This window comes from Cyanistes caeruleus, chromosome 17 (genome assembly GCF_971803275.1).
Source record: "Cyanistes caeruleus chromosome 17, bCyaCae1.hap1.1, whole genome shotgun sequence".
NCBI classification, from domain to species: domain Eukaryota; kingdom Metazoa; phylum Chordata; class Aves; order Passeriformes; family Paridae; genus Cyanistes; species Cyanistes caeruleus.
The window spans coordinates 4174048-4200550 of NC_141717.1; the positions used below are offsets into that span (position 1 = coordinate 4174048).

General features: G+C 40.1%; 1 protein-coding gene across 22 annotated transcripts in view; it reads left to right on the forward strand.

Moving 5' to 3' along the window:
* Nucleotides 1-26503, forward strand: part of RBFOX1 (RNA binding fox-1 homolog 1) — a 1112502-nt gene that overhangs the window by 423694 nt on the left and 662305 nt on the right. For 2 of the 22 annotated variants that reach the window (XM_023936581.2, XM_086854497.1), the window contains exon 1: nt 5448-5529. The exons of the other annotated variants lie outside the window; for them this stretch is intronic. The gene's annotated coding sequence lies outside the window, so the exon portion shown is untranslated. Of the gene's footprint in view, nt 1-5447; nt 5530-26503 lie in introns of those variants that run through there. 22 annotated transcript variants of the gene reach the window in all.

Consider the following 26503-nt stretch of genomic DNA (forward strand, 5'->3'; position numbering starts at 1 on the left):
TCATATTGAAAATGTAGCCCTCATAGTAATTAATATTGGAAGGAACAATCACAACCTTTTTCTATTCATCCTCTAGTCAAAAACTTCTGTGGACAGCAGCTGCTAAACTTACTCATTCTGTTTTCCATGGTGTTATTTTCAGCCCCTTTGGGAAGAAACAGTCCCTGGGTGAAGAAGACTGTATCTTTTGGCAAACCCATGGCCATCTCTTCCCTATTGTGGGAAAGATACTTTTACAATGATAATTTCCATGATGGAGATGTTTATGCCCTCAGTTAAATTCATTCTCTATGTGCTCTCCAGAGCTGTTCAATTAAATTGTCTTTCAGCTGTTGGACAGAGGCAAACCCCCCAAACCTCTTTTTATACTAGTCAGAGACTCTTATTACAAAATAACACTTGGGATTTTTTCTGCATTCTGAGCTTTAAAAGAAGGCTGGAAGGAGGCAGAGGGGCTCGAGTTGATCAGTGCAGGGAATGGTGTGGAGCGTGTGAAAGCCCAGGCTGAGAAGCAGAGTTGGATCATTCTGCCACTGGAAGGACTCTTCACAAGGTCTGTTCTCTGATCCTTGGAGCTGGATTTGACCTTTTTTAGAGTGCTAACATATTCCTCTTCTGTTTGCCAGCGTCAGGGATTGGGTTTTTTTTTCCTCTCTGAATGTTGTTTTCACTTGCCTTGTGAAGGAAGGGAAAAATCAGTGACCTGCACTATTTTCATTCCCAAAACTCACAGTCCCCTGCTGAAACCATCAGCACCTCCTGAAATTCCGAATGGAAAAACATTGCCTCTCTTTCTTGTTTGCAATGAAGTGAGGATTATAGTAATAGTCTAAGCAATAGACTGCACGAGTTATATAATGAATGTAAAACAAAACTAGATTTGGTGAGGCAAAAAAGGGGATTTAAACAGCTGCTTGAAGTGAGAATAGATGATCCTGGGAAATCACTAGGAAATAGCATATCGTACTAATAATGTCAGTGTTATTATTTTCACTTTCCTGACACGTCAGCATGTTGTTTGCAGTACTTTTTCATGAAAATAGAATTTATTCTAGCAATTTACCCTTAATGTGTGCAGTACAAATAGTTTATATTGTGCTTATATATCATATTAACAATATTTGATTTGTGCTTTCTTTACAAATTGGAATCATTGATTTTTCTGTGGTTCTCATTTTGCACTCAGGCTGGTGCTTTCAGTTCCCATTTTAGGTGCTGTGCTTTGAAAAAGCTGGTTTCTCATAAATTTATTCTCTTTTATAAGAGGGCCTAGGTACCTTATTCCTTTTTTAGGAATTGCTTGACTCTTTTGGAGCCAATTAATGTGTTAAAAGTTTCAGCTTGCTCCAAAAGAGCATTGAGTGTTCTTCCCCTTCCTCAGAACACAAATCTACCAGTCTTGACCCCAGGTGACATTCACTCTGGGTTCTTACTGTTTTAATTCTCTTCTTTCTCATAAAATCTTTAATTTAACTTCCCACTCTTAATTTATCTAGTGGAAAAATTTATTTGAATGTGTTAATTCCTGCCTATGTGTTTTTGAGGTGCCTGGAGACTCAGTCTGTTCATGTCAGTTCCACCACACCCTTTTTCCTCATTTTCCTGACTCAGACATAGCCTTTAGATTTATTTTCTGATGTTCCTAGACTGTGATAGGGTTTTAAAGGTTTCTGAAATTATTAAAAGTGCTGATTAAGACTTGCATCTCCATGTAGAATGTTTCGAGTCTTGGCCAGCATAGTGGGATTCTTTATGTACACACTTCCTTGACTTGATCTAGTCTCATTTTCTTGTTGATTGAGGTAGCCATCTAAAAATACAATAAAACCAATAAACAAAAATTAGGCCTTTTAAAAAATTAGTTTAATGTAAGGACAGTTCTTTGGCTGCAAAGATGTAGAAATCCTCAGCCAGAGCTGCATGTGGGTGTTTTGCATCTTTCTTTATGTGCATGAAATTGAATTTACTGTATCATTCAGATATTTGTGTTCTTGCTGAGAGCAAATAAATTTTGAGCAGTAAAAGACTTTTTAGAAAAACTTCACAGCTTTGTAAGGACTGCTTCCAACCTTTTAGAAAGGAAATATTGGAAGCTGCAGGTATCTGAATACCTGGGCAGGTGTGTGGTTTGCACCAAGGAGGTGTCTCCATGATTCAGTTTTGTTGTTATACTATAAAGAGGGAGGACCTTGGTTTAGAGTGATAAATCTGAGTCAGATCTACTTTCTAAGTCTCTTGAGATTAAAGGTGTTGGGGAAGAGATCCATGAATGTGTTTTAAATCTATTGATTCACAGTAGAAAGGGACAATTTAAACTCGGAAGTCACCAAGTGAACTTTCCATTAAGTTGGGGAGCCTGTGGTCACAGCTCATTGGATCTTTATGAAGTAGAAAATGTGATGTAGACCACAGTGGCATTCTATTAGAGGAAATCATGCATTTAACCATGGAGCAAAATACTGTGGCCAATTACATGAACATACACCTATTTTACACGTGGCTGAGCTTCTGAGCAAAAAGTATTAACAATCTGCAAACTATCTTGTTTTAGGGGACTATTTACTTTCAAGGCAGTGATATGGGATAAAGTTTGGAGAAAAAAAATACTAATATATGATTTATATCAAAGTTTTCTAACTGGAAAGCAGCCTTGCATAGAAATGTGTGGATGGTCTTTAGCTGACATCAGCAGAGACTAATTATATCCCTGTTATATGTTAATGTGTCGTGTTGTAGCCTGTGTATAAATGCTAGCATCTGAAACTGCATGTAGAAAAGAAAGAAAAATGTTCAGCATCAAAATTGGCTTCTTAAAACTATATTTTTAAAATGACTTTGACTTTTCTAGAGGATATAAAAGTAAGTGCTGATTAATAACTCAGCTTTTTTCTACTTTAGCATTTGAGGCTATCTAGAAATCTATTTTCAAAACATCTGTTCTTAAATACAACAGGATGAACTTTCTATCATCATTAGATACTTACAGTGGAAGATCTTGTTTAATGTTGCTGAGAGTTCTGAATTGATCTGTTATATATATATACATATATATATATGTAATAGATGTATTCCCATGCACATGTCCATGGACATTTAGGAAATGCCTTTCTGCAGTTTAGTCCCAGCAGTAACTTCCTCACTGTCAGGAAGTTAGGTAGCACATTGAAAGCTGATAGAAAAGTTGAGACCTAAACTTTTGCCATAAAATCTTCTGTGTGTATTTGAGAGTGTGTAAATTCCTGATTTGTTTGCCAGTCCTCATGCCTCTGTCCAGGCTCTGGGAATTTTGAATGGCAGAAATCCTTTTATTTTCCACATCTTTTTGCCTTTACAATAAAACTGGGAGAAAGAAAAATGCTTACAGTGTAATTTGAATGACACAGACTCTTTTCACCAGTACTTTTGACTTATTCCATTGCTGAAAACAACTGAGGAGAAATTATAAGCTCTATCATTATGGGTTGTTGTGTCTGCTGGCACACATTGTGCCTATTGGTATATGAAGATTAATGTGTTGCATGCCAGCACGTCCTTCCCTATGCAAAATATTCTGAGAGTGTTGAGGGGATTTGTGCAGGAATTATGCAGAGAACACCAAAGCTAAGTGAAAGTAAATTAAGCATCCCCATCTGGCTTTACTTCCTTTCAAATGGCCCCAGTTATGGGTTCCAATAGCAGTGACTGTTCATTACAGCTCTGATTTGCAGTGCAGATTTCTGCAGCTCTGCTGTGTGCTCCATTAGTCACGATTTCTCCTGTAAGATTTCTGGATATTGAGGATGTGTGCACTGAGGGAATGACAGAACTTTGCACTGAAAGTACCCAGGATATTCTTAAAATGTGATATCAGCCTGGAAGTACTGCCTCTGATTTCAGTGGATGCACACACTTCCCTTTTTCCTGCCACCTCACTGATGCTGTGGCTCATAAGAAAGCAGCTGGAGAGACTTCTAATCCCATATTCCAAAATGTCAGGGTAAGGATTAGTCCAGCTAGCAGTTTTCTCACAAGGTTTGCTATAAATACTTGCATCAAGAGTGCAGGAATTTCAATTTTCGCATGATGGCTGGTACTAAGTAAAGGTTTGATATTGATGGGTGTTACTAGGCAGTCTCAAAGGATAGAAATAAATATTGCATTGATTTTAATACTTTCACTCTGTGTTCAGCTTTAGAAGTGTAAGGGAAAGTAGTCAATAGTAGAAGTAGCCTAGAAAATACAAATTCATATCCCTTTCATTTCAAGAGACAGATGGTATAAATCTATTTAGATTACATTCAGGTTTTATTACAGAAAGGTGCAAAGATCCAGCATTCTCCACAGCCTTGTCATGTGTACTTAGCTAGGTGTCAAGGATTTTAGATTTCAATCTAATCTCTCTTAGCAGCATCCCCGGTTTCCTCAGGCAGATCTCTTGATTGCAGCACCGCAGTTGTGTGCCTGTGACAGAGGAATCGGTGCCACTCACAAATCCCTGATGTGTTGTGCTGGCACTGGGACTGTGATCCTGGTCACAGCATCTCGGGGCTTGAGAAAATACTAATGCTAATAATCTTGATGAAACGGTGTGTGGGGCATGCCACTAGCTTTAAGTGGATTTTTGCTGATCAGATTATACTGAGAATTGTTGTCACTAGCGTAAAGTGAATTGACAATTACTAAATACAGGGTGATACTGAGAAAGAATAATGCAGGAAAAAGCTTTGTTACAGGCCAAAAAAAAAAATAAAATAAAATAATAGCAAGTCTTGTGTTAAAGCTACATAGAAGAGAAATGAAGGAAAATGCAGCCAGTTGTGCTCTTTGAAATGTGTGTGTGGACTGCTGGGTTATTTCCATGCCAGGCTAAGGACAAGGTAGAAATTCTTGTTTCTGGCCTGCTGTAGCCTGTTCACCCCAAAGTGTGTGGAAAAGATGAAAACAGATTCTCCAGTCTCTGTTTTATGGCTTCACCATTTTTTCTCCTGCTTTGAGCTGCATGGTGACTTGTTTTTCTTCTTTCTCTTTTTTTTTTTTTTATTGCCTGCAAGATTTGAAACAGATTTTTTTTAGAAAGACAGACACGGTTCTCTTGTGTTCCTTGCTTCTGCTTTGGGTGGCTGGGCACTGAGCTTAGATGATTAAGCAATTATCACTTAGGTCTTTCCATCCTTGTGTCCTTCCTTCCTTCCTAGAAAGCTGAAAAATCTGACCTTTTCCTTGAGCTTTATGTGTGACTTAAATGCCATTGCTAAGGGTCTGGAAAACTTGGGGATAAACTTTAAAAGCAGTTTTGTATCCAAACTCCTTCTTTACGATGAATAAATTTTTGGATACTGAATGTGTTGAAAGATGCTTAATAAAGGAATGAAATAGCAGCCTACAGCTAAACTCAGCTTTCTGAGCAAGAAAGTAGAACCTTATTCCAAAAATAGGGAGCAACAAAGTGAGTAGTGCCCACATAGACTGAGCAGTGCAAAGGCTCCAGCTGGGTGGTTTTGAGCTGAGGAGACTCTGGTGATGAAAGGTGCTTATCCCATCTCCTGAGAGGTAGGTCTGCATGTGCATTCCTTGTCTTTGCTTGGAGCTCTGAAACTGAGCAGCAGCACAGCCAGGATTCCAGAGCCCAGGTGAAAAACTGCACCTGACAGGAGTCAAACATTTTGGTACCAGCCAGAGGGAGTAATTAGACTTGTTTGCATATTGAACAGCAGCCAGTGAGTTCTGATCCTTCTCAGAAAAGTGCTCCAATTTCCTAAGCTCAGTACAGAGAAATAAATATTTTTGTTTGTTTGTTTGGGTCTGGAGGAGTGGTGTTTTCTGGTGGGTGGTTTGGGTTTTTTTATAGCTTTTAATTTCTTTTTTCTGAAATGCTGTAATACCATTCATGGATCATGGAGTTGATTCCGTTGCAGAACTTGATATCATTCAGTTGTGATGCCACAGAACTTTTGCTGCTGATGGATTCTTACAGACTTGCTGTCTGAATTCTTACTTTTCATACCTTCAAAATCTTCAGAGGCACTGTTCTATGCATATTCATTCTTATAGGAAATGGGTAATGCTAAAGTTTACTGGTAAAATCCATCTTCAGCACAGTTGTTTATCAGATCTATGCATTCATTAATAAAGAGTCCCTGCTGTTGTTGGCTCCAGTACAACGTAATTAATTACTATTTGAAATATGGATGTGGTAAATGATCCAACTTAGTGAAACAGGAGAGCAGCTGTTACCTTCTTTTATGTTTGAAGTCACTGGCTTTTCTCCTTATTTGTGTATGTCATCCCCCTTTTTCATCTTATGACAATAATTCCATAAATTTTGGACTCAGATTCATCTGTAAACCCTGGCCCATTTTGTTTTCCCACTGTGTCATCTTGTTCTCCTCTGTACTCCCTGTTTTATCATCTCATGTTACACCATCTATTACTGTCTCTCCCTCTTTTCTCTGTCACAGATTTTCAGAACCCTGGTATCCCTTTTCTTTCCAGTTTCTTTCCTCAGTTGTTCTGTGTTCCTGAGAGCCAAGTAAGTTGTTTCCTGCTCTACTGGAGGAACTGCTGCTTTTGCCATTTTTCCTCCAGATGTATCTCCTGGTGATACATGCCTAAGTGGTTTCTCAAAACAATCTTATGGAATTCATTAAAAGTTTTCCCTAAATGTTTCCATTTCCCTTATAAGTCCTGCAGCTGTTTTCTCTGCTCAGTTACTGAACTCGATTCATTTTTGCTCCTCTGTCTACTTTTCTTTTTCTTACTTTCATTGTCTTTTTGCTGTCTAGAAGAGACCCAGAGCTGCTGTGTAGTAGCTCCTCAGATGGCTGCAGGGTTCCCTGGCACTGGAGGCATTTCTGAGCAGTCCAGGGCTGGAGGGAGGGTGGGGACACATCAGTCCTGGAATCAGTCAGCTCCCTCCTCGGTGTCAGTCCCACAGATATCCTGGCTTCTCTCACTTGATTTCTTTTCTCCTGTTTTGGGGAGTTTTCTCAGTGAAGCTCTCTGGGTTTGTTAAGCCCTGCCCTGAGCAGGGGGGCTGCACTGGGATCCCTTCCAACCTCAGCCATTCCCTGATGCTCTGAGGGAGGAGAGAAACAGGAATGGAGAACAAAGGAACGAGTGTAGTGAACACTGTGTGTTCATGGAAAGAAACACCATGCAGAGCTAACAAATGCCACAGCAGAAGCAATTTAACCTGCTTGTCTCGGCACAGAAGACGTAAATCCCAATTGCAAAGTTTCAGAGAAACTGAAACAGCCAGGGGATAAATCGTATTTGACTTTATTCTAAAATAAAGGCAAACAATGAGCAGCATTCTAACTCATTTATTTGTTCTGTTAGCTGTATGCTGTAGCATTTGAAATGTGCTCTGGCATTACAGATTTAGTTATTTTAAGGGCAAGGCTAAAATGAAAGAATCCATGCAGGAATGTAAGCACAATTTGAGTCCTTGATGTAGCTCTTAGGTATCAAGGTGTCCAGGATTTTATTTGTTCCAAAGAGGTTTAATTATTTCAGAACTGAATAGTTAGGGAGGACCTAGGAGTATTTATACTAGGTAGAGCTACAGAGACCCCTAGAAATTGTCTTCAGTGGTTTATGCTTTTATAAATATGGGATGAAGAAAATTTTTTTCTGTACTGTAGAGACAGGAAACAGGAGTGTTTAATGAGGAGAAGAAAGTTTTTTTTTAAATAATTGAAACAAAGGACCATGATGTAGGGGAAAAAATACTGTAAACAGCATAAATGTAGGACTTGCTTTTTAAAGAGCGTGATTTTCTTACACTACCATTATAGAATCAGACACGTACTTTAAAAAGCATGCAAGTCTTGAAGCTATTTCCTTTTTGAAATGAGATGTTGGATTCCAAAAAAAAGAAAAAAAAAAAGACTATTTTCTTCATAGAAGTAGATGGAAGTCTCTTTATTTCATTTATATTCGATTCTCATTATCCTGGGACACAGAGTAAGGGCTGTGTGAAAAGGAGTAGGAGAAAGAATAAAGACAGAATTGTTCATTGTCCAAAAAAGTGGGTTTTTTCCTATCCATAGGAACTAAGAAAGCCCTTGTGCTTAGAGGAATGAATAATGATTTATCAGTCTTGATACATATGGACCTGTATAAGTTCATGGAAAGGTTGTGTGTTGGGCTCAGTTTGCTTCATGGAAAGATGTATAAAGGAATGATATCTATCACTGTTTTTTTTTTCCTGTAGCTATTTGAGGCTAGCTATTTAAAGGAATTTTATAAAGTTTAAAAAAGCAAAGTATATAAGCTGCTATTAACATGGATTTCTCATTGTTGTGCCTTACACTAAGTGTCCCCCTACTAGTTACTGTCCTGGTAACTTTTCTTATGCCTTCCTGCTGCCCTTCAACCTCTTCCTTTGTTTTGTCACTTTACTCCTAAAAGCACCAGATTCAAAATTATGCATACCTGGGCTACAAATGTTTATCAGCTCTAAGCATTCCCCACAGAGCAGTACCCTTTCCCCAGTCTCTTCCCTGTCCATTTTTTGGTTTTGTTGCTGTGTTTTGTTTTGTTTTCTGGGTTTGGTTTTTTTTTTCACATTCTTTTTATTTCTTCTGTTTTGTGCACTGTGATCATGATGTGAGAGGTTCCCACATCCATGGATGTAGTGCCACGGGTGCCTGAGCCGCCCCTGAGCCCTCTGAGAGTGGGGTGGGCAGAGCTTTTTTTTCCTTTTGAGTGACTTAAAAGCCTCTCAGCATCCAGTATAATCCATATTCTATAAATAAAATTTTCCAGGTGCTGAGGATAGACTAAAAGATCCTCAAGGTCTTTCCTCCAGCCCTTTTGTGCAGGCTGGAATAATCTTGGTCAGCTTCCAGTCAGCAGGGACCTCCCTGACCCCCGAGCCCCTTGGCAGATGACAGGGAGGGGTCAGAGCCAGAACATCCCCCAGCTCCTCAGAGCTCTGGGGTGAATCCCATCAGGCCCTATGATGTGATCCTGTTTGTTTGCTGACTTTAATAGAAACTTTCCTCAAGGTGTTTTGTGAGTAAAGAATTGTCCTGGTGCATGGTGTGATAAACAAATACAGCTCAGGAGGTGCCTGCATGCCAGAGAGGAGAATGTTCACCTCCAGGATTGCTTTTCATTTGCCTCCTGTACTGATGACATGACAGTTTTAATCTCATTTTAAGTCAAATGTGAGTTCTAACTGTGATTCAAGTAATGAGAGAGTAACCCCAGATTTTCTGTTGTGCAGTGAGCTGCTCTGTACAGGCTGTGGCAGTTCTGCTGTTTCCAAAAGGCTTCGTTCCAGGCTGGCTGTGGCAGGTGAAGTCATGGCCCTGTCATGGGGGCTGTAAAAGTATTTTTTATTGTATTATTTTACAAGGGCTGTAAAATAATACACAAGGGCTTTTTTTGGGTTTTGGTTGTTCTGGCTGAGGCTCTTGGAGGTCTTTGTCAGAGATGATGACTCTGATACCCAAGTCCTCAGCATGATGCATTTCCATGACTGCTTTCACAAATCCACATTCCCTGCCAGTCAAAATGAACAAGAATTCTCCTGTTGAAAAGAAGCACTAAGGTAATGTCAGGATACATTGTTCAGATAGCCACAGATCTGTTTCCCAGTGTAGCTAAAATGCACACGGAAAAACAGGGGAATCATGAACAGAGATGATACATCTGTATCAGGTATTAATGCATTTTTGATCAGTGTTTGGTACCAGAGCTCCTGATGAAGTGAGAAAGTCCAGGCAGTGCTTCATACATGCCTGTGATTGTCAGCAGGGTAACAAATCACAGCAGAGTTAATTAATGATAATTATCATCTGCCACTATGCAGGCAGTGGGACATTTGAGAAATGAAAATAGTGTTTGTGTATGACCAAAAAGTGAGAAAAGTGCTACCTGGACAGTGGTGCTTGCTCTGTAGGCTCACAGACCCCCCTGTGCTAAGAATTAGCTCAGAGTTTTGCTGTACTCTCTAATCTTCCTTTCCCCATCCCACAGCAAATTCAGGTGAGGTTCACTTGTTATGATACTGGATATCTCCCAGACAGAAAAGCCGAAGCCTCAAGGACCAGAACCTGTACAACTGATGGCAACCTCTTCATGTGCTGCTAGCAAACATGTCAGAATATGTGGAACTGCATTAACAGGGCTTGTAAAGAGCACAGGCTTTGGGAGACTGGCACAAACATTTCTGAAAGCCACGTGCCTTGGCTGGTTCTTAATACAGCATCTAAAGCTTTTCTTCTGCTTAACATGTGAAAAAAGCACGTTTTGAAACACAATTTTTTGTGGTCTGTGTTACAATTTCTGTCTTTATTCATTTGAAAATTTAAAGAAAGCCCAGAGAACACAAATTTGCATTCTTGTTGTGGTCTCAGTTGCAAAGCTAAATGTTATTGCAGGTAAATTCCTCCCCTGTCCTGGAGTTAGTCTCTGCTCAGAGTGGAGATATTTCACTGTGTCAGTGGGCATTAGTTTTATGGATGAAAGGAAGTCTGGTGTCGAGAATTACAGAGACTTTGCTGAAAACAAATGTTCCACAGCTGACTAATGGGGGGGAAAAAAGCAGGAATGGAAGAATATTCCAATATAAATTCATGATGCAAAGTGAAATTTAGTGATCTGGGTACTTGTGACTAAAGGAAGGAGATTTCTTCTGCTGGAATATTTATGGAGAGCCACTCAGCTGCGTTTATTTTGCAAAGCCTTGGACGTGGTACATGGCACCGTGGATTGCCTGACATAACCAAACCACTTAGACTAGAATGCAATTAGGACAGAAAGTGATTATAGGAAAAGTTTGTGGATTTCCAGATGGGTATAACAAAGGTGTCACATGTGCTGTGATGAAACTGGCTTCTTTCTATGGAGCACAGTGAACTCACATTTCAAGAGTTTCAATTTTATTTTTTTTTTTTAAATCAAGTGCTTTAAAATCTCTATAATAGGAAAAGGCTTCAAAGAGGAAAGATTGAAAAAGAAAAGTAAATAAAAAGGAAATAATATAATTAAGGTTTGACCCTGTAAATTGCTAACCTTCAAAGCTAATGCTGGAGAAGCACAATATTATTAGCAATAAAAAGAATTTGCTTTGCCCTTTTAAAATTACCATAAACCGATTGACTGAAATGGAATGATGTTAATATTTAAGAAGTAGGACACTAGATTCTATTATCTCAGAAACTCTGTCACCTGGTACACTCTGTAGTCCTGTTATCTAATTATTGTCCTTAAATTGCATTAGTGTGCCAGCAATTTGTCTGCTGTTGGAAAAGTAATTGACATTTGAGTTACTGCTTCATATTTGGGAGACTCACTAGGTGGTTCCAAAGAGCCCTCTTCTGTCAAAGCAGATTAGCTTAATTTTACCTAAAAGAAAAGGGAAAGTCTGCATTTTTGAGTATGCCATTTACACAGTGCTCTTGTAATTTGGTATTAAAATTCAGGTTATGTATCACAGCTGATTGCCAAGAAAGAAGAGGGGGGTGGGGGGGAAAGAGGCAAATTAATAAATGACATTTTTGCCTTCAAATTCACTTTAGCACAGTCTGGTCCTTGAGTGAGTGTGCAAGAGGAGTCTGCTGGTGGGAGGGGGCAAAGTGAATGCTGTGGGGAATGTTTGGTCCTTGGGCCCTGCTGTGGTCACTGCTCTGATCTGCAGGTGTTTGGTGACTGTGTGGGCACAGCCCAGAGCTGGGCACACACAGGACTGTCACTGATTAGGAACAGAAGCACGACACAGGCTCTCTGGCTGGGTTGCACAAGAGAAGAAGTTCTATTAGTCCAGATCTTCTTTTATAGACAGGTTTGAGAAAGTCTGAGAAGTAAAACTCTCATTGGTCGTTAAACCAACACATCACCATCACTGGACAATTGGGAACAACACCCCTTGACTGTTTCTTACAGGTAAACAAGGATCTAAACAACACCTGCAGAGGTTGTTTCCCCTCTCCAAGGACTGTTTGGATTCCTCCTGATGATTTCCCAGACCAGAGAGAGAACCTTGTGTGACTTTGTTTCACACAGGCTGAAATCTCTCACTGACCATTGTCAGTTCCCATAACGGGACCTTTCCCGTGCCACTGGGAAGGGGCTGAAATGCTCCACTTCATCTCCATCATCCTGATCTGCTCCAGGAATTGCAGTTTCCTGGCACTGTTTGGAGGAAGAGCGCTTCCAAAATCCTTTTTACACAATTTCTTTGATAAAATTGGAAGGATAGTGGTAATTCCATGCAGCCTGGCAAGGGGAGGAGCAGCTCTATTCCAGCAGTTACCTTGTACCAATGTTTCCCGGTCCATGAAGGTTTGCTTTCATGACTGTGCAATCCAAAGCTTGAAGCTTTCCAGACAAATGTAATTTGGGATCTAAAGTTGATTAGAGATGCATGATTACAAAATGTGTGTAATAGTTTATGTGACAACTGGAATTAAATTTAAAATATATTTGAAATTAGCATGAGGAATGTAGCTGTCTGGTAGGGGTGATAATTTTGCTAATATAATTTGTTTAGAGATTTTCAGTTCATGTTTAAAAACAAGACAATCTTAAATCTCCTCAAAATATTTTTTTTTTCCTACAGGGGTGTTGCATAAACTAAAGTGCATTGCCTGAACTCATAATATTGTGTCAGTGCAATCCAAGTGAAGCATTTAGGAATGTTGGCTCAAATTTGAAGCCTCATCTGAATTTCTCTTTATAATAACTTTAAAAAAAAAGATTTAAAGCACTGGTTACACATCTCTAGAGGTCTCTCTTGATATGTCTCTGAAATATTTAATTTTCCTCTAACAGGAATCAGGATTGTCTCTCTGCTCTTGATGGTTTACATAAATGTGTTTTTTCAGTCATTATTATGAGATTCTTTTGCAGATCATGTGAACTGGTGAACCGTTTTGCAGAAAAAACACATTATCTCTTTCATCTCCAAAAACACTGAAAAATTAGAAAAAAAGGTAGAAAAATGTGAGCTTGATTAAATCATCAAAGTAGCAAAAGGTTTCTGAAATCCTTTGTGGTAGTTTAATCCTTCATTTAAAAAAATAGGATTCAAACCCAAGCATTTTGCTCAAAAAGTGTCTGAAAAGAAAGGAAACTTTGAAAAAAAAAAATACTCAGTTGATTCTGCAGGAAAAGTGGTGGGGGAATGAAAGTTTGTAGAGTGAGAAACATCTTTTGGAAAGAAATCCTGAAAGTTAAGGATTCCAGAAGAACAGTTGATGCCTGTGCTCTGTAACTCCACGTGAATAATGTGCTGCTGGAATTGGAGTGTCTGCAGAGCACAACCTGCCCATTTCTGGGCTGGTTTTTCTTTATCTGAAGTGACCCTGGTGTTATTACTTCCCAAAAAATTAATAGGGTGTTCATAATTATTGGCATTTCTGTATTTTCATAGGTTTGATGCTGTCATAATTTGAGGAGGAGCAAGGGCACGCTCCACCTGATGGGAGAGGAGCTGGCTGTGCTCTCCAGACTGCTCAGGTTGTACCTGGAGAGGGACAGGTGAGGGCAGTGACCACTGAGGTGACACTGGCAGAGCCCCCCGAGTCAAACCCTGAGCATTATTGCAGTTTAAAATTCTAATAGTGCCAGTAATGAGGCAACTTTACTATTAAACCAGGGAAAGGAAAATAACCTTTTCTCCCCGAAGAAGGATGTGTTGGAAAGGTCAGAGCTGTTCCTGGAGGCAGCGAGGGGCCTGCTGGCAATAATGGGAATGCAAAGTTCTTGAAATGCACTAAAAGTGGAAGTTTTCAGCAGGACAAAGGACACTGCAGAAGGAACTGTAATTTCCTAGATTTAGGACTCTTGCTTGTAACGCTGTTTCTTAGGTAAGGCCAGGCTTTTAAAGAGCTCAGGACCAGAATTTCATATTCTCAACCTACACAGCAGCTGCTAGATTTTCAAAATAGCTCAACTCCTCACAGTTCCTGTTCTGCGAGGCACCGAGCTCTTAGCAAAGTCTGGCTCTCATTTGGGTGCCAAAATGAGATCTGAACCCTCATGAAAATCTGTGAGTACACTGGTTCCTTGTGGAAAAAGGAATAAAATAAAAATCCGTCAACTGGATGTGAAAATCAGTTATAGCAGTATATTTATTTGGTAGTAATTAGCTTCTTGGCATGATTGTCATCGTGCTCTGATAGCCATAAGTCTTGTTCTGTGAATGGTTGGTAAAGGACTACATATATAAAAATAAAAGGTCACCTGCCTAATTATTTCTAAATCTCTCTCATTAATGTCCCTCTTTATATTCTCTGGTGCCTTTTTGTTGGTTTTTTTTGAGGCATGCAGAGCAATGTTCATAAGGACTTTTCCTCTAAAGTTTAATTCAGACAGGGACAATTGGATGTAGAATGTATATTTCATGCAAGTATGATGCCAACAATAGATGTAAACAGTTCTAGTTTAGAGAAATACTTCTTGAAAGCCTGTTATCTCCCTTGCCTTTTAAACAGGAAAAATTGAACTTCAGTAGATGAGAAGAGGGAAATTTGCTCTAACATGACCTAGAGGGAAACTGAAAGAAAGGGAACTGCTAGAAAAAACTCGTGTCTTCACAATGTTAACATAATTCAAATATAAAATGTTACACCAGTGTTTTTTCTGGAGTGGAGCTGGTTTCCAGTAATGTGTGGGGATTCAAATCTATGTTTAACAACACGGCTAACTGGGTAACACCCAGGGAAAGCAGTTACTGGATCTGGAGAGATCTCTAAAATGTGCTTCTCACATATGTAAGAATGCTGTCTTACAATACAGATTTAAATTTTCCTTCTTTCCAAACGTGGTCTCTGCAGCATTTTGGTAAACTTTTCTGTGGCATCATTCCCTTAGAGGTAATGGCTGTGTGGAGGTAATGGTACCTGTGGGGTACAAAGAGAGAAAAAGTAAGGCTTGCCATGAAATGTTAGATTTCACAATTCCCAGCCTGTGTAATTCTGTTCTTTGTCTGACAGCCACCATGTGCCACCGACACATATTTCATTGTGGAATGAATGCTGCCATACCCTGCAGGATGTGTGCAGTAAATGTACATGAGCAAACATCCTGGCACATTTATCAGTGGGTGCTGGAGAGGTACCTGCACTCACTGGAGGTATGAAACACCTCCTGGAAGGAGGAGAAAGCTCTGTAGCTCTGTGCCCAGGCAGCAGCAGAGACACCAGGAGCACCAACGTGTTCCCAAACAACATTCATAAAGGCTGAGAACAAATTCACTACCTGCAAGAAAAAAAGTTTGGGTTTTTTTTCCCCTTTTGTAGCATCTCAATTCAAGCAAAAGTACCAGGAAAGCAATGTGCAGCAGATCTATAAGCCAGTGCATTAATTTGATGCCAGCTTGTCAGTCGAGCTGCACTGTGCCCTTTCTAGCCTTAGCTCCATTAATGTAAATGTTATGGCACTGGGTGTGTGCTGTGTTCTGTGTGCTGGGCTTGTTAGCAGGAGAAGAGAGAATGCAATCCAACACCACTCCTTCTTTCATCCTCTTCTGAAACCATCTTTGGCTGTGTTGGAGTTTTGTATTTCTGTCCCTGTGAATCTGTAGGCATTGCAGAAGGCAGAGCTGCTGTTTCCCTGCACTTACCCAGCAGTGAGCCTTGAATTAACTTTGCTCTCTTGATGCCTTGTTGGGCTACTTAAAAACAGAGGCCAGACAGAGTTCAGGGAATAAAAAGCAGTTCTGTTCATTGAAGGCCTTCAGGTACATTGGGGGCAGAGGAAGCCCCCAGGGGCTGCACCCAAAATGGGCCACAGGTCATGGCTTTCACACTTTTATCAGTTTGTTCCATTTGCACATTGGGGGTTCATCTTCCAATTCCAGCTTCAGGGAATGAAGTCATTTACCCCCAGTTTGCTCTCCCCCAACTCACTTTTGTTTCCATTTCTGGGGCTTGAGGCACTGAGGTGTCCTGGATTGCCAGGCCTGGAGAGGAATTGCTGTGCCTGAGCAAAACGGGGAAGCAGCAGCTCACACTGTGTGTGGAGTTTGGAGTTGTACACTAAAGAACTGCAGGATTGTAAATACAGGAAAGCATTCAAAGACCCCAGTGTTGTGCTGCAGTGGCAGAACCGTGTTTGCTCCCCAGCTCTCTCTGCTTTGCCCCACAAGCTGTGTCTGATGCTGCTGCTGGGGGCAGCCCCAGCCCAGGGGAACTGGGAGCTCTGGGAGCCAAAACCAGAGCTGCAAAGCCCGATGGACACCGGGAGCCTGCAGCATCCTCTGCCTCAGGGACTCTGCTGAGCTCAGGCTGAGCCCTTAACATCCTGTCTAGCTGCAGCTCCAGAGCAAATTTCCCATGACATTATCTACAGAGGAATTTAGGAAATATGTAACTTCCTTTCTTTTTTATTCCCCGACTATTTTTAAAAGCAGTAGTGGCATCTTTTTGCCTTTTACACGGACTTACTCATGCAAAATGAATATTTTTTAGAATAAGTGCCAGAAGGCAAAAATTGTTATCTTTGAATTGAGCTGTTTTAAAGAAAGTCACCTTGAAAATGTATTTATTTATGAAACTTTTATGTCTGTAGGCTTGCGTGAGTGGACATCTAAATGTAGCACAGAGCTGCTAACACAGAACTGCTGTTGCAGTGCTGAGCAGCACCTATAAAACTATAGGCAGTTCTATTCCACTGACTTAGCAATCAAAAAAATGTCAAAAGAGATGCATGGTATGCCAGAATGAAAATATACAAATAATTAAATTAAAATATACAAATAACATACAAATCTGGATTTTTAGGCCAAGCAGCATAGCTTAACTTGAAAACTAAAATCAGAAACACCTAATTTTTATGGAATAAATATGCAGATGTCAGGAAATGATGGCTGAAGGGTGAGCACAGGGCTGTTTTCTGAGTGCTCCTAGTGAGGGTTTAATGGTTGAAGTGGGCGAATGTTTTTTCTTCTGAGACATCAGGATGCAAGTTTCTGGTGCTGCTCACAATCTTATCCAAAATCATCATTTTTACGTCTCTGAAGAAAAATATGAAAGACAACAGAATGAAAATTAAAAAGAACTATTTAAAAAATGTTTTCTACTATGTTTTAATTTTTCTGTTAAGTGTTAAAGCATCGTTGGAAAATGTGTTTTCCTCCTTATCCTGCTTCTGTTTCTCATGCAATTTTTGAAAGTATTTGCCTTTTAACCATGTTGGCTTTACATAATTGATCCATCCAAGAGCTGAATTGTCTGTGGGTCAAAAGTGAGTTAAAACATAATTTTTTTTACTTTTTTTTTTTTTTCTAATATGACATTTTTCTAGGAATATTCTTGCCTTGCACTTAGCAAGCAGGAAGAACCAGCAGCTGCAGGATCATTCTCGCTGTGCTGAGCCCTGGAGTTTCACTGATGCTTTGCTTAAAGGAAATGGGGCAGTGTGGTTGTTTGATGTAGTGACAGAGAGAGAATCAGGAGAAGAGAAAAGGGAGAATTTTGGAATGCAGGCAGGAAAAAGGAAATCTGAATCTTCAGCATTTCCATGTGCAGGCTGCCAGTCCTGATGCTTTTGTGGAAAATGTTTGTTCCTCGCTCTCTCTGTCCCTGTTGCCATAATGAATTAATTCTGGTTTGGGGAGTTAAGGAGGCTCCTCTCAGAGCTATGGTCGTGCTCATAGAATAACAAAAATTGTGATAAGAACAAAAAAAATAAAAATAAAAATTAAAATTAAAATAAAAATATAATAATAATAATAATAACAACAACAACAACAACAACAACAACAACAATAATAATAATAATAATAATAATAATAATAATAATAATAATAATAATAATAATAATAATAAATAATTTGTTATGGTTTAGAAAGGACAGGATTGTGTGAGGCTGGTAGTGAGAAGCACACACCCTTTCTGATTAGCCTCTGTTCTCCTGGGGGTGGAAATCATAAAGACTTTTCAGTCCTAGACCTGAGAGGTGAGTTCTTTCTTTTTTAATGTACCTTCCAGTGACAATTCCCCTGCCTTGTGGCCTCAGACCTTTGCTCTGAGTGTCTGCTCCTTTGCCAGCAGTGCTCTTGGGCTCATCAGCTCCCCGAGTTTGGGCAGGTTGGACTCGACACTCACTCGTGTTTGGGTGGTTTCTCACAGCAGTTGTTTCATTCAGGCTGCTGGATGCTCTCTTTGATTTGTCATTCCAAGGTAAACTGGCAGAGAGCCTTCTGAAGGGCTGAAGTGGAGCATGATCCTTGGTTTTGCATCTCTTGGCGGCGTTAATCTGGTTTTACATTTCATGAGGCTTCTCCAGCTCGGCAGTGTTGATCATTTAACAGCTTTGAACGAGCTGAGCCTCTCAGCTTTGCTGGCCCAGGATCTGCTGCTCCAGGTGTGCAGGAAGGAAAAGCACCCAGGTACCAGGTGATGTGCCCAAGCTTTCCTGACAGTCTAATCACTGTTCCACACTAAACTGCTGGACCTAATTAGGGTTTTTTGCTTTAACTGATATTCACTTTTGAATTCTCCCTCAAAACACCATTCAAAATCTTCCAGGTTCAGGTTTTCAGGTAAAGGCTCTGAAGAATGTAAATTCCCTTCCTGCCCTGAAGTGCTCCCAGGCCAGGAGTGGGAAATAGAAAGGGCACAGCAGCACTGGGAGGTTGTTTCCTGCCATAACTCATACACAGCCCATGGAAAAAAGGAAGAAGTATTAAATATTTCTCAAAATAATGCCTTTAATATAAGGTTTTTTTTTTTCCTGAGCATTTTCCCACTCCTTGTTTGTCTGATTATTCAAAGTGGGCTTTTTGTTTTTCCCGTATTTCAGAAGCTCTATTTTCATGACACTTTTAATAGGAATGGCTTATTTGGAAGTTAATTTGAATTACAGCTTAATAGGATAAAGAGCATGTTTAACAATTTATAAGTATTGAAATTGGAACTGTGCATTTGGCCTGCCTGCTGTGCTGGAGAGGGGATGCTCACACAGGATTTTTGTGACTAGTGGTGAAATGATGGAGGATGCTTTTGTATTCCTGTGGGTTCTCTGAGCTCTGTGAACAAAACCCATACGATAGAAACAATGCTGGTTTTGCAATAAGCTTCCAAGTTCTGAGGCTTTCATTTATTGCTCAGTCATGATTATCAAACCAATAAAAACATGTATAACCATATATGTCATATAGTTATTTAATGACAGATACTTCAAAGAATTATTTTTTTTTTCCAAAAGAAAAATAATTTTCAAGTCTTCAGAGACTGAAATGGAGAAACTTGAGTTTTTTAGAAAAGCAGGAAGCTGAGAAAAAGGCTAATGGTAGAAAATAGCTGGCTTTCTCTGGGTGCTGGGTTAAGAAACTGAACTCCAGAGATTGCTGAGATGTGGCAGGAGGAGCAGTGTAGGTATTGATGCTTGGTACCTGGTAGGGGCCTGAGAAGAAATGTGAGGTACACCAAATTCATAGTTAAAAGTGTTGGGAAAAGATTTTAAATCCAGAGACTCGTTTGGGAGTTTTCTCTGAAAATGTTCTGATTCATGAAGCAAGGATAAGAAAATTTCTAGTCTAGATAAATGCTTGGAAAGGTGGTAGAAGACTTCAAATATAGATTTCACTGAAACAAAAATAAACGATTCTCATTATGCTTCTGTCTTTCTGTATTCAAAGAAGAATCCAGGCCTTGATTGCTTCTTCAATTTGACTCAGAGAGAATATAGTCCCCTAACTGTGCCATGCTTTATCCAGGGCTCCAATGGTTCTGCTCATTCCCAAATAATTTCAAAGGGAAATTCTAGATAGTGGTCCAATATAATATGTGGAAATCATCTTTAGGAAAGAGAGGGATGAAAGAAACAGCTAAGTACTGAATATGGAAATGAAGTCTCTCTCTGATCACTGGGGAAAGACTCCAGCCTGTAACTGTGGGAATTCAAAGCTTAAGCAAAAGAAGGCAGAACTGCAATATGTTCTGAAGTGAGTGCTGAAATTCAAAGCTTGCAGAGCAAGCAAGCAACTACCCCCCCGAAAATGTGGAGAAAATCTCTCATTCTGTTCCCACTAGATTGAGACTGGAAATAATGCAGTTCATCTCCTCGGTGCCATTTTGTTACCTTCAGCTCTGTGTTCCATACCCTAGGCTAATAAAGCTGTTCTTTTGTATTCTTTTTTTCATTAAAGAATTTACTGAGGACCAAAGTGGTCATTTCACATGGGTAGCAGAATAATTTCAAACACTAAGAAGAAAAATTGCGCCCAATTTTTTGCTCATTTCTCCAGGAGCTGGAAGTGCAGTGTGGATTGTTTCCAGCGCTGCCCGAGGGGGGGCTGGGACAGACCATGAAGGCACTTGCTGGATTTAAAAGGCTTATTTGTGGAATTAGAGCTGAGATATGAAAAATGGCTCAGGGAAGGAAGGATTGGTGCCTGTTCCAGGGCTATAAAAGAAATTCCGTTTCCTTTGAATAATGGCTCCAAATGGGAGTGGAGAGCTGCAGCCTGTTGTTCTCAGGTGATGGCTCTCGTGGGATGGAGGAGACTTTGTGCTTGGCATTATCCCTGGGAAGTGAGGAGGAGGAGGAGGAGGAGGAGGAGGAGAGGGAGGAGAGGGAGGAGAGATGCATGGCTGTGTTTGTGTGTTCCAGCAGCCCCTCTGAGAGCATTTCTGTGATACCTGGGAGTGAGCTCCATGGTCCCTGGCACCAGGGAAAGCCAGTTGTGCTGGGTTTGGGAACAAGAAATGTCCTTAAGGGAAGGGCATGAATCTTTTTTTTCTGTAAATAAAATATAAAAATGCAGTTTGTTAACTGAGAGTGAGGGGGAAATAGCATAAAAAAGAGAAAAATGAAATATCATGTGCTTTATTTTTGATAATGCTTAGTGCCAAGAATTTTTTTTCTGCAGTAGTAAACCAGTGTGATTTACATTTCCATGCTCTATCATTCCAAACACATGGGATATTTCAAAATTTCTATATTAAAAGCTTTCAGCCATGCAGAAGTGGAGGTTTTTAACATGTGATTTCAGTTCTTCATACCCTTGTGTCAGTTCCATTCAAAGACATATGTTTGGGTGGCATCTGTATATCAATTACATATTCTAAGACTGTAATTAAACGTTTGGGAAGTGTTGTAGTGGATACAGAAGCAACCAGTTTAGTTCTGCATGGCAGGAAATTCTGAGCAAAATGTCCCAGAGGGGATGTGGTTTGTGTTTCTTCTACAGCTCCAGACACAGGCTGATGTGCCTACCCATAATTAACCATATTTAACTGGTGGAAGTACAGGATGCTCTGGGCACTGCCTATGTTTTACTGTTGCCCTTTGCAACAGCTCCTCAGTGTTTTCATTCTTCCTCTGTCCAGCTCCACCAGATGACTTGGTATCCTTATTTACTCCATTCTTGCTTTTTACAGCAGTTGAGGAAAATGGCTGAAACCTGTTCCTGGGTCCTTGGGTGGGGGTGCTGTGCCTGGGCTGATCAGCACCTGTTCATTGAATTAATTCTCTCTCAGAGGGACAGAAATATGTGGGAAGCCTTTCTCTCTGTGCCCCAAATCCTCCAGCCTGATCATTTTCTCTCCTTGATGCTGAACATGGAAAGGATCAAGGGAGACCTTGCACTGGGAGAATCTGCAAGGTGTGACAGGAGGATGTGATGATGGAGCAGTGTCCATCCCAAAAGTGCCAGGGTTCTGGTGTCAGGGAGGGTTGTGCTGTGTCCCTGAATCCCTCTGAGGCTCGGTGGGATCATTGCCTGCATCTCTGCTGGGGGAAAATCCAAGTGGAATTCAAGTTTTTTTCTGTACCTTGCAGAAGGTGTAGAGTGGAAGCTTGTGAGGTTTCCTTCACTGGGGATGTTTCTCAGACCAATATTATGACTGTTCATCAAGATAAATACAATCTCTGAGGGAGTTAATTTTAAGCAAAATGGAAGTAAAGTGTCCAAAGGATAGCAGTCATTAATGAACCTTTGGCTTTATGAATTGTTGCAGTGTTTTAGTAGAATGGGAGCTGTTCAAGGAAAAAAAAAAAAAAAATATCCTATTTGCCATTATTTACCCCAGGTGCACTTTACTTCTGACCCCTGTGTAGTTGTTTAAATAGAATAGATTTGTTTACAGAATAATACAAGGTTATTTCATAAGCCTTAGTTACTGTACTAAATTCAATAGGTTGGAGAAGAAATTATGATGTTTTCTGCTTTTACTATATGACTAATGTATTTTCTTTCTTCTCCCCTCTCCAGCTTAAGTGAGCTGTAAAATGACTTATGTGCATGTGACATGGTTGGTCTTCTTTCAGTGACCCAAACCTGACCATTTATTATTTCAGTTATTCAATTTGTTGTTTCAATCATAATTTTGGTCCACTTGGAACCAGTTGTAAATGCAACACTGCACTGTCTGCTCAGATATTCCTAAAGTGCAGGATGGGAACTGAAGCCTCTTCCTTGGACTCCTGAGATACCTTGGCTGATATTTTCCTGTAGCTCTTCTTCTCTTACCACATTCTCTTATTATCTTCTCATCCTTATCAGTTCCTCACTGAAGCATTATTATACTAAAAATATCTATTTTTAATATATTACCAGGCAAACTTTTCAAGCTCCTTCAGAGCTCTAAAAACCTTATGCCTTTGAACTACTTCTGCCACAGTAGTTTTAATGAAGCTACACAGAACAGGGACCACGATTCCTTTAAACATCAGCATTTCTTGACAGAATGGAGAGATGAATAGATGAAATCCCTTGGAGGCCATAGAACTTTTCCCATTAATTGCAATGATTTTGGATGGAAACCACAGAAAGAGAAGAAATAAGTGTAACAATATATATAATTGGATGTATAAAGGGATGCTAGTAGGAGTTCTGTGAAAAATTCTTTCTCTCAGGAGTAAAGGGGCTGTGATAGGATGCCTGATCCCTGGGCAAACAGCACGGTGCTGTTGCAGAGTGGAAGTGCTGCTTTTCAGAATATTATTACAAACAGAGCCTGTAAAATTTGTGTTGATGAAAGCCCTTTGAAATCGTGTTGCATTGTACCAGGGAAGAAGTATAGCAAAACTATTTTTTATTATTCCTAGATGTATCAGTATATTAATTGGCATTATCTGGCAACAGGAAAAAATGCTTTGTAAGAGGAAATAATACTGGATTTTTCAGGTAGTGCTGTTGTATTTGGTCTTTGACAAATCCCACTGAATATTTTTATATTACTGATGGTTTGATATATTTATGGACTAGACAAAAACCTCTTTTTCCTCATCTATTAATAACTTGCATAATTAGGAAAAGAAATACTTTAGGATGGCTTGAAGGTCAGTTTTAGTTCTGCACATCAGAGAGTGGGCACCATTAACCTGGGTGTGGACTAGCCCTGGAAGAGTTGCTAATCAGCCCACAGATCTCACAGCTGCTGAGAGCTGTCTCCTGCACAGTTCTCCAGTGTGGTTTACAGTGTTTTGATGGATGGAATCAGTGTTGGTAATGTGATATAAACTCATGCCACAAACCCAGGAGCTGACAGCAATTTGCTGCAATTTGTGTGTGTTGCATCTTGTCTCTTTGGTGTGTCAGGGTGTTTTCTTACTGACCTTCCAGAGATGTTAAAACAAAGGGGATAAGCACATGCTGTGGTTTTTCTGAAATTTTAATCTTTTTTGGCCAGTGGTTCAGTTCATTACATGTCACTATCACAGGATTATTCTGTCCCTTTTGATACCAGGCAAAGAATAAATGTAAAATGTATCAGCCAGAACCACTGAACCAGGTCTGTAGTCTTTGGCCAGTGGTGCTGAAAGATAAAGTGCTGTGTTTACAATTCCAATTGAAAAAGTTTATTGAAGTTACAGAGGAATTGCATTGATTTCAGTACATTGGTTTGAGTGAAAACTGAGACTCTTACTTAGGACAAAAAAAATATAGGCTTAAAACAATGCTAGGAATGATATTTTGAGACCCCTAGGCAGTATTTGAAACAGGAATCACCCTCTTGCTCAGTTACCCCAGGGCCTCCCTGACAGCCCAGGAGACTGGGAACTATTTGAATTTGAGACAAAAACATGATTTGTAATTCCTGTGCTTAACACAAGGCCTGGCCATCAGGAATTGTTTCTGAAGATGTACATGGAAGCTGTGGCTGTGATTAATAGATGGTTCCAGGCTGTTTTAGTGTAACAGTGACTGTGCTATAAACAGGACTGGGAGAAAATGATTACCTTTAATAGGGTAGCAGCTGTAAGAGTGCCCTTATATTAAGTGACTTAATGAATACTGATCTTGAAGCAATAAATCAAAATGCAAACAATCTACTCTAATCAAGTAAGCAGAATATTTCAGATACCTAAATTATATTAAATGAACACTTCAATCAAGGTCCGTACCTGCACGTGTTCTTATGTTTAATTTAGTTACTGTTTGTGTAACATCACTTTTAGGATATATAGATTGAACACACACTTGTTTCTTCTTTGTTTTTTCTTGGTTTTGCGTTTGGGGTTTGTTTGGGGTTTTTTATTTGTTTGTTTGTTTGTTTGACATGAAGAAATTGCTTTGCAGGATAATTAACAATCCTGTCCTGGTACTGAAGGGATTTCTTCTAAACAGTGATCAATGAGGTTACTGTGAAAGGTGTTGCAGAAGTTTCTTCAGGTAGTTTCTTCCCTAAATGTCTGCATTTACAAATTGATTTGGTGGAAAGAAATAAACAGTGCCAGTGCCATGGTTTGCTGGCAAACCAATAGCTGTTCTCACAGTGGAAATACACAACGTGGAAATTAAAAGGAAATGACATTTTGTCTGCTGAGGTTCTGATTCTGGAGTCCCCTGTGGGATTCTGGGTGTGTTTGTCACAGTCCCTGTGCAGGTCCTGGCCCTACAGACATCCCTGTGCATAAAAAAGGGGGAGTTTCTGCAAAGAATTCGCAATGCAAAGTCAGAAGTGTCTTTGTAAGGTTCTGGTCCCACCTTGTTAAGTAAATATTTGTCCACCTTGGCTTTTAGTTTATTTACTGACCAAATCCCACACCTGCAAGCCAGAGGGAGACAGTGGTCCAGAGGGGCACTTACATTTCTGTTCAGGCATTGCCTGAAAATCCACCACTGGAGAATTAATAACCATCTGTTAGATTTTCTTGATTTATACTTAGTGTTAGTTGGTTCTATTTGTTTTCTTGGGATTTTTGTGTGGGTTTTGTTTTGGGATTTTTTTTTAGAAGTGGAAAATAATGCCTGTGAGACATCTGTAGCTGATTAAAATATTCCGAGGTTCTCAGTATTTGACTCTTCCCTTGATTTTGGGAATAGATTGCTGGTTTCACCTCAAGAATCATTCATCTCTGGTTCCTGGTATCTCTAGTTTTGTCTGGGATCAGCTTGATCTGCTGCTTGATAGTTTCCCAACAACAATCTAGGTTCAGAACAGTGGAAATGGGAAAAATCAAAAGCCAGTTCCATTTTGTAGGCAGGCAAATGGAATGCTCATCAGGGCTGTGAGCAGCTGGTGAAGGTCTGCAGTGTCTGTCAGCAGGGTAAGGAGGATGGAAATGCAGCTCCAGGAGCTGGGCTGTCCTTGGATGTAGAGACCAGGGGAGGGGGGTGTTGGAGCCCCAGGTGTGAGTGCACCCTGCAGCTGCACAGGCTGGGAACAGGAGGCTGTCAGGAGGAAATCCAGAACAGCTCCTTCTGGACTAGGCAAGCACAGAGCTCCTCACAAGTACCTGCTGAGCTCTTGGCTGCCTGGGTTTGCTGAGACACCTTTATATTGGCCCAAAAGTCAAAATAAATGGTATCAACTAAAGTTGGTCCAACCTCTATGGCTGTGGCTGTCCCTGAACATGACACTTCCACGAGATGCCCTCGTGTGGATGTGTGGATGTCAGAGGTTGGCACTCAATGTATTTAGTTAAAAACACCTTGAAGAAAACAGTGGAGCTGCACTGAACTGATTTTCCTGTGTATCCAGCCCTACAGATATGAAGCATAAGGGAACTTGAGTCTTTCTGCTTTGTTTTGAAAAATAATTGTTGCTGTTGTCCGGTGCCAAGGCACCAGCAGGAGTTCAAGCAGCATCTGGATGATTCTGTCAGTCACAGGAGTTTGTTTGAGATCTGCAAGGACAGAGGCTTGGACACAGAGATCTTTGTGTGGGTCCCTTTTTATTCTGTTCCTAATACTAGTTAAACTATTTACACCAAGGGTTCAGGCTGTGATTTATGTCATACTTTGTACTAAAAACTGATAGATAACTTTGTTCTGGGAGCAGAGCTGTTCCTCATTTCTCCAGACTGCAAATCAGATTAATCCAAACTGGAGACCAGTACAAAAGTATCCACTAAAATTGCCCAACTTTTAGCTTTCATTTGTATTAAATAAAAGATGCAACCGTCAGGCACAATTTCCAGTACTGTAAACTCTGAGAGTCCCTTTCATGTCACTTCTGAAAGTTGCTTACTTCCACTTGAAAAAAAAAAGAACAGAAGCTGTTTTACTGCTTTTCAAGGGATGTTTCTGCAGGGCCCAGAGCAGGTCATGGTGCAGGGAGTTGTTCCTGTGGAGCCTCTCAGTTTCTGGGCAGTGATTTTTGACAGGGAGCTTTGA